The sequence below is a fragment of the Phoenix dactylifera genome, unplaced genomic scaffold (assembly GCF_009389715.1).
Source record: "Phoenix dactylifera cultivar Barhee BC4 unplaced genomic scaffold, palm_55x_up_171113_PBpolish2nd_filt_p 000226F, whole genome shotgun sequence".
Lineage (NCBI taxonomy): Eukaryota > Viridiplantae > Streptophyta > Magnoliopsida > Arecales > Arecaceae > Phoenix > Phoenix dactylifera.
Genome location: NW_024067732.1, coordinates 700,773 through 712,912, shown reverse-complemented (window position 1 = coordinate 712,912; position 12,140 = coordinate 700,773). Strand labels below are relative to the sequence as shown.

General features: G+C 37.6%; 1 non-coding gene across 1 annotated transcript; it reads right to left on the bottom strand.

Annotated features, from left to right (window-relative positions):
- Positions 1-271: 271 nt before the first annotated feature.
- LOC120105201 lies at positions 272-377 on the bottom strand. The gene has a single exon (XR_005507568.1). It is a non-coding gene; the product is annotated as a small nucleolar RNA R71 (small nucleolar RNA).
- Between the last annotated feature and the right edge of the window lie 11,763 nt (positions 378-12,140).

The window sequence follows — 12,140 nt, the reverse complement described above, 5'->3', positions numbered from 1 at the left end:
ATAAAGTCTAGTGTGATCCAAATGCTTCCATCTTTTTATGGGCTCACCAATGAAGATCCATATAAACACCTAGATGAATTCCTTGAGATTTGCACCACTGTCAAGATTCAAAACTTCACTGATGATGCTTTAAAACTTAGATTATTCCCCTTCTCCCTTAAAGATAGAGCTAAACAATGGCTGAATTCTTTAGAAGCTAACTCAATTCGTTCTTGGGATCAAATGCAACAAGAATTCCTTAAAAAATACTTTCCCATAGGAAGAACGAACCAGTTTAGACGTGCCATTACAAGCTTCTCCCAAACTGAGGGAGAAGAATTTCATGAAACTTGGGAGAGATTTAGGGACCTAATCCGTAAATGCCCTCATCATCAAATACCTAAGTGGCAACTAGTGCAATGTTTTTATGACGGATTGACAGAACGAAACCGTCAGATGATTGATGCCGCATGTGGGGGGACATTCATGCTTCAAAATGAGCATGAAGCATGGCAACTATTTGAAAATCTTAATGAAAACTCCCTCCACCATGCTTCATGTTCTCGTCAAGCATCCCCGAATTTTCAAAGAAAAGGAGCCATTTGTGAAATAAGTCATTCTATGGACCTGTCTAGCAAGGTAGATGCATTGTCCCATAAGATTGACCAACTGATGATAGGTGGGCATTACATGAACTCTTCCCAAGCACAAGTGTGTACTATTTGTTCTAGCCCATCCCATCCTATTCATGAGTGCCCCTCAGCACCCCAATTCCTCGAACTCGTGCAAGAACACATCAATGCTGCTCAAACACAACCCAGACCGGGTAATGACCCATTTTCCAATACATATAACCCGGGATGGCGAAATCATCCAAACTTTTCTTGGAAGCAGCAAGCTTCGAATACTGCCCAACCTTATTCCCAAAACTTTCCAAACCCTCAGAATTTTCAAACCCCACAAAATATTCATCCCTACCGTCCCTCGACTCAATTTCAACACACTCCTCCTCCACCCCAAAGAAACACAGCCTTTGAGGAGAAAGTGTTGAACGCCCTTCAAGGTTTGGAAACCATTACACAATTGGTGCACTCTCACACGCAATCAATCGCCAAGCTAGAATCCCAGATGGGGCAACTAGCTAATGCACTGAACAAGCGAGAGGAAGGAAAGCTTCCAAGCCAACCACTAAGTAATCCTAGGGGACAATACATGGCTCAAGAAAATCAATTAAATGCAATTCATCATGAACAAGCCAATGCTTTGACTACCCTAAGGAGTGGACGTATAATAGACAATAAGATTGGGGAGGATAACAATAAGGAAGGTGAAGAAGAGGATAGAAATGTGTCAAATGAAAATCTAAAACCTTCTTCTTCTTCTTCACCTAGTCCACCTTCTGCCAAAACTCATATCCCAAAGGCCCCATATCCTGAAGCTCTTACTTCACCCTCTCCATTTGGCAAAAAGGGAACTTCATTAGAAGAGATGATGGAGGTCTTCAAACAAGTTAAAATCAACCTTCCACTCCTTGATGCCATCAGACAAGTTCCCTCCTATGCCAAATTTCTCAAAGACCTTTGTACACAAAAGCGAAAATCTAGGACACATGTGCCTAAAAAGGTCTTCCTAACTGAGCAAGTGAGTTCTATTCTCCAACACAACACCCCTCCAAAATTCAAAGATCCTGGTGCTCCCACCATCTCCTGTGTCTTAGGAAATAATTTCATTGATCGAGCACTCTTAGATCTAGGGGCAAGTGTCAACCTTTTACCTTATTCAGTTTATGAGAAACTTGGTTTAGGTGAGTTAAAACCAACCTCGGTATCCCTTCAATTGGCTGATCGATCTGTAAAAACACCACGTGGGATAATTGAAGATGTTCTTGTCAAGGTAGATAAATTCTATTTTCCAGTAGATTTCATTGTCCTTGATATGGAACATGAGCCCAATCCTAATAAACTAATCCCCGTTATCCTTGGGCGGCCCTTTTTAGCAACAGCCAATGCATGCATCAATTGTAGAACAGGGGTAATGAACATATCATTTGGGAACATGAAGGTAAAATTAAATGTGTTCAATGCGGCTGACCAACCCGCAAGGAAAATTGAGTGTTTTATGATAGACAAAATAGATGACCTCATAGAAGGAGATGCAAAAACTATCTCACTATGTCTGGCTGAAGACAATAAACTTAGCGCTTGTTGGGAGGCAACCCAATTCTCTTAGATTATTTCTTAACATTGAGGACAATGTTAGGTTTAGGTTTGGGGGTATTCATCTTGATTTTAAAAAAAAAAAAGTTAAAAAATAATAAAAAAAATCATTTTTTAAAAAAAATAATAATAAAAAATTAAAAATATTTTTTTTAAAAATATTTTTTTTAAAAAAAATGATTTTATTTTCATAAAATAATAAAAAAAAAGTTATTAAAAAAAAGTTTTGGTTAAAAAAAAACCCTAATTTATATACATTTATGCGAGAATGATAAACACACAAGGTATATAAAATCTAAAAAGCCCAATGACTAGTGGGAAGTGATACAAATTTAAGTTTTTTTTATTAAGTCTCTCTTAGGGAGTTGTAAGCTAATTAATACTTTGGAATTTCACTACACACTGGCCGACTCTTCTAAGGTCTAGGCTCGACATTATGTTGAGAGTATGGTAGCAACCTTGGACCCTGATGAATCATACTTATCTAATCCAAAAAAAAAAAAAAAAACATAAATAAAAATGGATTTAGTTAGGAACATCGAAAAGGGCTACCTATTGTCAAAGATCAAGTGGGCTTGTGATGAGGACTCCGAGCATAAGTCCATAGGGGAGTCTTGATGCCCGACACCTTATGCCAACTGGTGTGAGAGTTGTCGACTGATTGCTCGTTACACGGAGAAATCACCACAAGAGTAAAAGTGCCCAATTTATATATCTTTCTTTAAAAAAAAAAAGAGAAAAAAAAAGAAAAAAAAATGTTGTATTGACCGAAAAGACAATAGTGTGAAAGCCGTCGTTGTAAAAATTCGAGTAAACTGGAATATTACAGATAAAGCCCGTGAGGTACTAAAGTAAACATCCACAACTCTCGAAATCCTGCAGATAAGATGATTTTGAATCAGTGAGTAGGTCTTTTCGACCAATCCTTGGAAACTACTAATATTAACAATATTTTGGAGATCCAAACCCTTAACTTGTGTACGGTCCAGATTTCATCGAGCACTCCAGTATAAATAAGTCTTACAACTCCCTAAACGAAAACTTAATGACTTTAACTTAGATTGCATACTAATCTAGAATTTGGGCCGACTTAGTAAATAAAACCGTGTGTGCTTTGAAATTCTTATCATTTATGTATCTTAAATTAGATTTTAATTTAAAAAAAAAATTTTTTTTTCTAGCTAGTATGCACTTGGAATTTGAAGTTTCATCAATCGAATTAAAAAAAAAAAAAAACAACGACAACAACAACAACAAATTAATCATAACAATAAATGATATTGAAGTTTGAGGGTATCTTCACTGGAAACCCTCACGAGACTATAACTCGTCCACTAGGGTAACCTAGGGGTTTAAAGCCTTGTTGCATGTGGTAAATGCAATCGCGATGCCTGCGAAAGTGAGTTAGAGTTTTTCTTTTCTAGTTTTATTTTGCTCGAGGACTAGCAAAACATAGGTTTGGGGGTGTGATAAGTGCTGATTAATCTATAATTTAATATTCTTTTTCCAGCACTTATCAATGTTCTTAAACGGATAACTACTTGTTTTACCATGAAATCGAATAATCATTGAAATAAATTTAAATTATGGTAAGAAGTAAATAATTCTTTTCTTAAAACCGACTCTGAACTTGTCCCTCTTCCGGTTGCGATCTTTCATGAAAACTACAAAAAAACATATAAGGAGGAGATTGTGTTGACCTGATTTATTAACCTAATAGAGTTGTAATCAAGCCGAGGTTATAATTAAATGGGTTTTTGTCCTGATTCGATCGAAAGTTATAATTAATTATGTATGGGGCAAAAGTTTGATTAACCCTTTTTATTAGGTCACGGTCCGATTTTTAGTCTTGTCGGGTCGAGTTCGATCTGAAGCAGCTCAGGAAGAATTAAATTTAAATAACATTGGGCTCGAGAACAATTTCAAGCAAATCAACAATCATGACCCACCTCAAACCCAAAGTCAATTCCCAACCAATGCCTTGCGTGCCTTCATATAAAATTTATAATTTTAAAACAAAAAAAAATATAATAATAATAAATAATAAAATAATAAAATAAATAAAAAATAATTTCGGAACGAATTACTGGATTCACTGTTCATATGAACAGTATCCCGTGAAAACACTGTTCATATGAACAGTGTTTTTACAAATATATATATATATATATATATATATATATATTTATGTATATATAAAAATTAAATAATAAATAAATAAATTCACTGTTTATCTTCTTCTTCTTCCCGACTAATCCACTGTTCCTCCCGTTGCCAAATCTTCCCGTGATCCCGCCTCGCTCACAACAAACGCAATCCTCCCCCGCGCGATCAAAGGAGCTCGCCCCAACGTCGTCGTCGGCCACCTCTCTCCGCCGGATCCCGTGGCGCTTCTTCCTCCCAGCGTCCGCGTGCCACACCGTCCGCTTCATCAACGCCTCCGCCTCAGCCCGCGCTTCCTTCCTCCCATCGATCACGACCCCAGATCCATTCCTCTTCAGCCATCAAGGATCCCGCAGCCAGCCTCCCATCTCAACTTCTTCCGTTCCAAGTCAGCCTCTCAGCATCCCGTGATGCTTTCCCATTAATCCCGCAGATTCCTCCTTTCCGGATCAACATCTCCAGCATCCCGTGAGATCATGCGTGAGCCCAAGCATCTAGCCGTCCCTCTCTTCTGGATTCAAGCCATTCGCCAGCCGTCCCAGCTAATCTCACGGCAGCTCCCATCGAACCAGCTCCCTTGATCCAGCCTTGCGTGCAGACCGTCCCAAGAATCATGCGTCCGTTCCCCATGAATCCATCACCAGCTTCAAGGCTCGGGCGATCTATAAAAGGGGGGAGGGGGAGGCTCTCGCACGCGGAGAAGAAAGAAAACAGGGGAGAACCCCTGTTTCGGTGAAGAAGAAGAAGCCACCAGCCGAGAGAAAGAAAAAAAAAAAAAAGAAGAGAGAGGGGAGGAGAGAGAATAGTTTGTGATATATTGGGAAGAATGAGAGGTGAAGGCTTTCATTTGAAGATGGAAGGACATCCGGCCACCATGCGCGGCTGAACACCTAGTCTAGGGCTGGATGAAGCCCTAGCAATGTAACAGGGCATTGTAGTTCTTACTCTTTTAATCTTTTTGGAGTTTGTTTAAATTCTCATTCTCAATGAAAAATTATTTTATGATGTTTAAACCTTGAGCATGCCATTTACTATTCATGTTGCTAAAGTAGTCTAAGATGATCCATGCCTAGGAAGATGAGATGTGCTACACCCTAGATTAGCATACTTAGGTAGACACTTCATGCTATACCGAAGATGGATCTTCCTAAAACTCTTTATGCTTTTATTTTAAAAGGCTTGTAGCCAAAATTGCATGCCTCTCCAAAAGATAAAAACTAAGAACACAATCCTTGATGCAATGCTATGTGGTGGATTCCAAACCCTAGATCTATTTACCTTGATAAAATTTCAATTCGTACTCATAGATTAATTAAGTTAAATCAAGTTATCAAATCCTTCTTTTTGATTTATTTTTAAAAGAAAAATAACTTGTCTCCAATCCCTGTGGACCGACACCCGTAATCACTATCCTACAAGATACGTGCTATTGCGTGGTTTATTTTCAAAATTGAAAGAACCGATCACCATGCTGTGTACACGACCTGATATAGCCCTTGCTGTGAGTGTCACTAGCAGATATCAGTCGAATCCAGGTGAAGAGCACTGGACAGCTGTGAAGAATATTCTTAAGTACTTAAGAAGAACTAAAGATTTATTCTTGGTCTATGGAGGAACATCAGAGTTAAAGGTAGAAGGGTACACAGATTCAGACTTCATGACTGATATTGATGATAGAAAGTCTACATCTGGATATGTGTTCTTATGCAATGGTGGTACGGTGAATTGGAAAAGTTTTAAACAACCGATCATTGTTGATTCTACTATGGAAGCTGAATATATCGCCGCCTTTGAAGCTGCTAAGGAAGGCTTCTGGTTCAAGAAATTCATTGCGGAATTGGATGTAATGTCATTAGATCCCAAAACACTGTACTATATAATAATGGCGCCATAGCTCTTGCTAAGGAGCCAAGGTCTCATCAGAAGTCCAAACATATAGAGCGGCGCTTCCACCTCATACGCGACTATATTGAGAAGAAGTATGTCGAGGTGCAGAGAATAGACTCCGCGGACAACGTGGTGGACCCGTTCACTAAGCAGCTGAGTCAGCAAAAGATTGAAGCCCATCTTGAGAAGATGGAACTTAGATATATGACTGATTGACTTTAGTGCAAGCAGGAGATTGTTAGATGTATGTCCTAAAAGCCAATCTGGCTGACACATTATTAATTCTAGGATATAATTTTGTACTTGACTATTTATTATTGAATAAATAAAAGGCATCTTTTTCATTCATATTGTTTATGTGTCTATGAATCGTCCAAGAATTAATAAGATTATGATGCATATTCTTAAGAGTTAAGAATTTGAGCCATGCATCATTGGTGATTAATTTCTGAATGCTTCTGATCAATGGATCATCACGAGGACGGTGATCGATCTGATGAGATCAGTGCACACATTGCTTTTCTTGTAGATGGACGAGACTCGAGTCCACGGTGTGGCGACACTGAAGTAATAGTGCAGGTGCTTGTTAAAGAAGAAAGTAGTCACATGGATGTTTATCCACTCGTCAGTGACTACTTATGCTGCAGTATGACTGGTCCTTTGACCTACGATGCCTCAGCTATTCACTATGAGGTTGCTGTAGTTTGACGAGCATGTGAACTTAGGCCCTAGCCATTCGGGTCCTTGTAGTGCGGATTGCCTGCAGTAGGTTCATTTTGGAATAGGGTTGCATCTAGATGGGATCTATCGACCTTGATAGATTAGGAGTGATCCTATGTGATTTATGAGACTGAGTTCGATAAATTTCTGGCCAGATATTTTGGAAAAAGAGTTTTCCATATCTTGAACTAGAAGTTGAATAAATTAAACATATGATAGACGATGGGGTTTGACGAGTTATCCATAACCTTCGTCACGTCAGGATCCATGATAAAGGAACTGTATCATACGCTAACTGCACATAGATGTTCAGATATTCCATTTTGCTGGGTTGCCACCATATACTACTAAGTGTCACTAATATATTGTGAGACTTGAAGGCATTCACTTGGTAATCAGTGAACCCTAAGAGTAGAACTGAAATTGTTTTAGTCCACTGAAAAGATTTTCAGTGATATTGAGATAGAGATCTCAATATATCTTACTACCAGTCAGAATAGAACCTACGAAGTCACACACATAGAGGATTTAATTAGTCAAACTATCATAATTATGATTTAGAATCACTATAGATGTTAATTATCAATTTGATTGGTGATTGAATTAACCTACTAAGTGTTAGTGAATTAATGGATTGCAATTGGGCTGATTTAATGAGCCAAATCAAATTGGGTTCGATCCAAATTGATTTGGATTCATGATTGGGTCTATTTGATTAAACCAAGGTTTGTGCGGATTTTAAAATCCACATGTCGTCGTAGGATGAATATGACTTAAGTTGTATTCACACTATGCGGACTTTAAAGACCACATGACATCATAGGATATAAATGCCATAAGTCATATGCGGACTTTAAAGTCCACATGTCATCGTAGGATGAATATAACTTAAGTCGTGTTCATACTATGCGGACTTTAAAGTCCACATGGTGCCATAAGGTTCAAGCCTAATCAGATTAGGCTTAATCTAGATCCATGGACACTTGTCATGCATTGATTTGATGGCACCATGGGCATATGGATTGGACACTTGGCATTTATCCAAAGAATGCATGGTTATGTAGAGTTTATCTCTTAGTCTAGATAAACTTTTTTGAAAACCCTAGACCCATCTATTTAAAGGGGTGTGGCATGTGCATAGTCTTCATTCAATCATCCCCACGCCTCCTCTCCCCTCTCTTCTCCCTTCCCACAGCAGCAAGAGGACTCCTCCTCTTCCTCCCATGGCAGCAAGGGTGATCCTCTTCTTCCATTTTCCAAAGCATTGAAAGGTTGAAGAAGAAGAAGCCAAAGGAAGAGAGATCAACACACCCAAGGAAGAAGGAGTTCTTCCTCCATGCCTAGCCCTCTTCTTCCTTCCTTCTCCATGGCAGCAAGAGGCCTTCTCCTTCCTCTTCTTCCACGGGTGCAAGGAAAAGAAGATCCATGGTGAAAGCATCATCCTTCGTCTTCCTCCATCGCGAGCAAACAATGACTTAAACAATGACTTAGGAAGATTCTTCGTTGTTTGCCAAGGTCATGGGAAGCCAAGGTAACGGCAATCCAAGAAGCCAAGGACTTAAACAAGCTGCCACTCAAGGAGCTACTTGGATCCCTCATGACGCATGAGCTAACAATGAAACAACACATTGAAGAAGAGTCCTCTCACAAGAAAAAGGTAATAGCCCTCAAATCTGTTTCTACTAACAAAGATTTATCTTGCAGCAGCAGCAGTGAAGAGGAAGACAATGAGGGAGAGGATGATGAGGCTCTTCTTGTAAGAAAATTCCATAGATTCATCAACCGAAAGAAGTCCTTTCATCAAAGGAGAGGCCCCTCAAGTTCCTATCACAAGGATAAAGGTAAGAAAAGGGAAAATGAGGGAATCGGATGCTACGAATGTAAGAAGCCGGGACACTTCAGAGCAGAATGTCCTTTGCTCAAGAAGGCCAGCAAGTACAAGAAAAAGAAGGTCCTCGTCTCCACCCTATCGGACTCCGATACATCATCATCATCATCGGATGAGGAACAAGAAAAAAAGGCCAACCTATGTTTTATGGCAAACGAAAATGAGGTAATATCTGAAACGCATTTAGATTTTACCTTTGATGAATTATATGATGCGTTTAATGAATTAATGGATGAATATAAGTCAATAAGCCTTAAGAATAAAGAGCTAAAACTAACCAATCAATCTCACCTCCATAAATACGATAAATTAGTTAAGGATAAGAATTTTATCACTAAAGAAAATTTAGAACTTAAAACAAGCAAGCAAATGTTAATTCAAAAAACTAATACCTTAACTAAAGATAACGAAAAACTAACCAAGGAAATTTCTGAACTTAAAAAGGATAAACAAACTTTTAGAGATAATTTCACAAAAGACTTAAATGCACTAAAAACAGAAAAACAAAAGTTGGCACTAGAACTTGAAAAGTACAAACCTTTTGTAGAAAAGTTTACATATAGCTCTGAAAAATTGGAAATGATACTTAATAGTCAACGAGCTGTGTTCAATAGAGCTGGTTTAGGGTATAAATCTAAAAATAAGCAAAAGCTCCTTAGTAATTTCTTTGTAAAAGCAGGGGAAAGCAAAACTAAGAAAATAACCTGTTTTTGCTGTGGAACAATAGGACATAAAGCTAATGTGTGTGATCATAGAAAAGAAAAAACTAAAAGAAAAATTAAAAGGGTTTGGGTTCCAAAAGGAACCAACATTACTAACCATGAAGGACCCAAGAAAACTTGGGTACCTAAAATTGTATGATTTCCTTGTGTAGGAATGTCTTGCAGCCAAGGTCGACAAAAACTGTTGGTACTTGGATAGTGGCTGCTCAAGACACATGACGGGTGACAAAGACTAATTCTTCACCCTTGAGCCTAAGAAGAGAGGTGCTGTGACATTTGGAGACAATAACCAAGGTCACATCATTGGTATAGGTAAAGTACAAATCACCCCTTCAACCTTTATTGATAATGTTCGATATGTTGATGGTCTTAAGCATAACCTACTTAGCATTAGTCAATTGTGTGATAGAGGTTTTGATGTTCTGTTCAAACCATTTTTATGCATCATAACCAACTCAATTGACAACAGTTTCGTATTTAAAGGAATAAGACGTGGCAATGTGTACGTAGTAGATCTTGAGGATCTTGCCAAACATAACCCCTGTTTAGTTGTTAATGATACTAAGGATAATAACGCAAGTTGGTTATGGCACCGTAAGTTAGGCCATGCAAGTATGAATACATTATCAAAACTAGTTAAAAGAGATTCCGTGATAGGTTTGCCAAAACTAAAATTTGAGAAAAATAAAATCTGTGAAGCTTGTCAATATGGCAAACAATCAAGGAACTCCTTTAAATCCATAAATTGTGTCTCTACCTCTAGACCTCTTGAACTACTACACATGGATCTATTTGGACCAACTAGAACCACAAGTCTAGGTGGAAACAAATATGGTCTTGTTATTGTAGATGATTTTTATAGATATACTTGGGTCATGTTTTTAGCTCATAAAGATCAAGCATTTTCAGTATTTAAGAAATTTCATAAGGAAGTAACTAACGCTAGAAATGCTTCAGTCATAGCTATTAGAAGTGACCATGGAACAGAATTTAAAAATCATCTATTTGATGAATTTTGTAGTAAAAAGGGGATAACCCATAATTTTTCTGCACCTAGGACACCACAACAAAATGGAGTTGTAGAAAGGAAGAATAGAACCCTAGAAGAAATGGCTAGAACCATGCTATGTGAAAGTAACCTTCCTAAGTATTTTTGGGGAGAAGCCATTAATACATCGTGTCATATATTAAATAGAGTTTTATTGAGACCCATTATTAAGAAAACACCTTATGAACTTTGGAAAAATAGAAAGCCCAAAGTAAACTATTTTCATGTATTTGGATGTAGGTGTTTCATTCATAATAATGGGAAGGATAACTTAGGTAAATTTGATTCTAAATCTGATGAGGGTATATTTTTAGGGTATTCTACAACAAGTAAAGTCTATAGAGTTTTTAATAAAAGAACCCTTGTTATTGAAGAGTCTATACATGTTGTTTTTGATGATACTAGTGATATCTCTTCTAGCAAGAGAGTTGTTCTTGATGATGATGCTGAAATTCTTGAAGAAAAGATTGATGAGATGACATTACAAGAAGATAAACAAAAATTAATTGGAAATGCATCATCAAGCTAAGAGGCAATTATGGATCATGGGCTGACTAAGGCTTGGAGGTATGCTCATGGACATCCTAAGGAATTAATTTTAGATGATCCATCTCAACCTGTTAGGACTAGAGCATCTCTTAGGAACCTAAATAATCATCTAGCATTTGTCCTCATTTTGAACCTAAACACATAGAAGAAGCTGAAAAGGATGTAAATTGGATAAATGCAATGCAAGAAGAACTAAACCAATTTACTAGAAACAAGGTATGGAACCTAGTTGAACGACCCTCTGAATATTCAATAATAGGTACCAAATGGATATATAAAAATAAACTTGATGAAAATGGAATTGTAATTAGGAACAAGGCTAGACTAGTAGCAAAGGGCTATAATCAAGAAGAAGGTATAGACTTTGATGAAACCTTTGCTCCTATAGCTAGACTTGAGGCAATTAGATTGTTACTAGTATTTGCATGCTCTAAAGATTTCAAATTATTTTAAATGGATCTAAAAAGTGCATTTTTGAATGGGTATATTAATGAGGAGGTGTATGTAGAACAACCTCCTGGTTTTGAAAATCATCAATACCCCAATCATGTGTATAAACTAAACAAAACACTTTATGGTTTGAAACAAGCACCTAGAGCTTGGTATGAAAGACTTAGCAAATTTCTACTAGATCATAAGTTCTCTAGAGAAAATGTAGATACAACATTGTTTTTAAAGAAGAAAAACAAAGAAATGTTAGTAGTGCAGATTTATGTTGATGATATTATTTTCGGTGCTACTAACAATCGCCTCTGCGAAAAATTTGCTGACTTGATGTAGAGTGAATTTGAAATGAGCATGATGGGAGAGCTGAACTATTTCCTCGGACTCCAAATCAAACAATCTGAAGAAGGGATCTTCATCAATCAAGCTAAACACATTAAGGAGATGCTTAAGAAGTTTGATATGGAAGGAAACAAGTCAATCAGCACACCCATGAGCTCATCATGCAAACTAGACCAAGATGA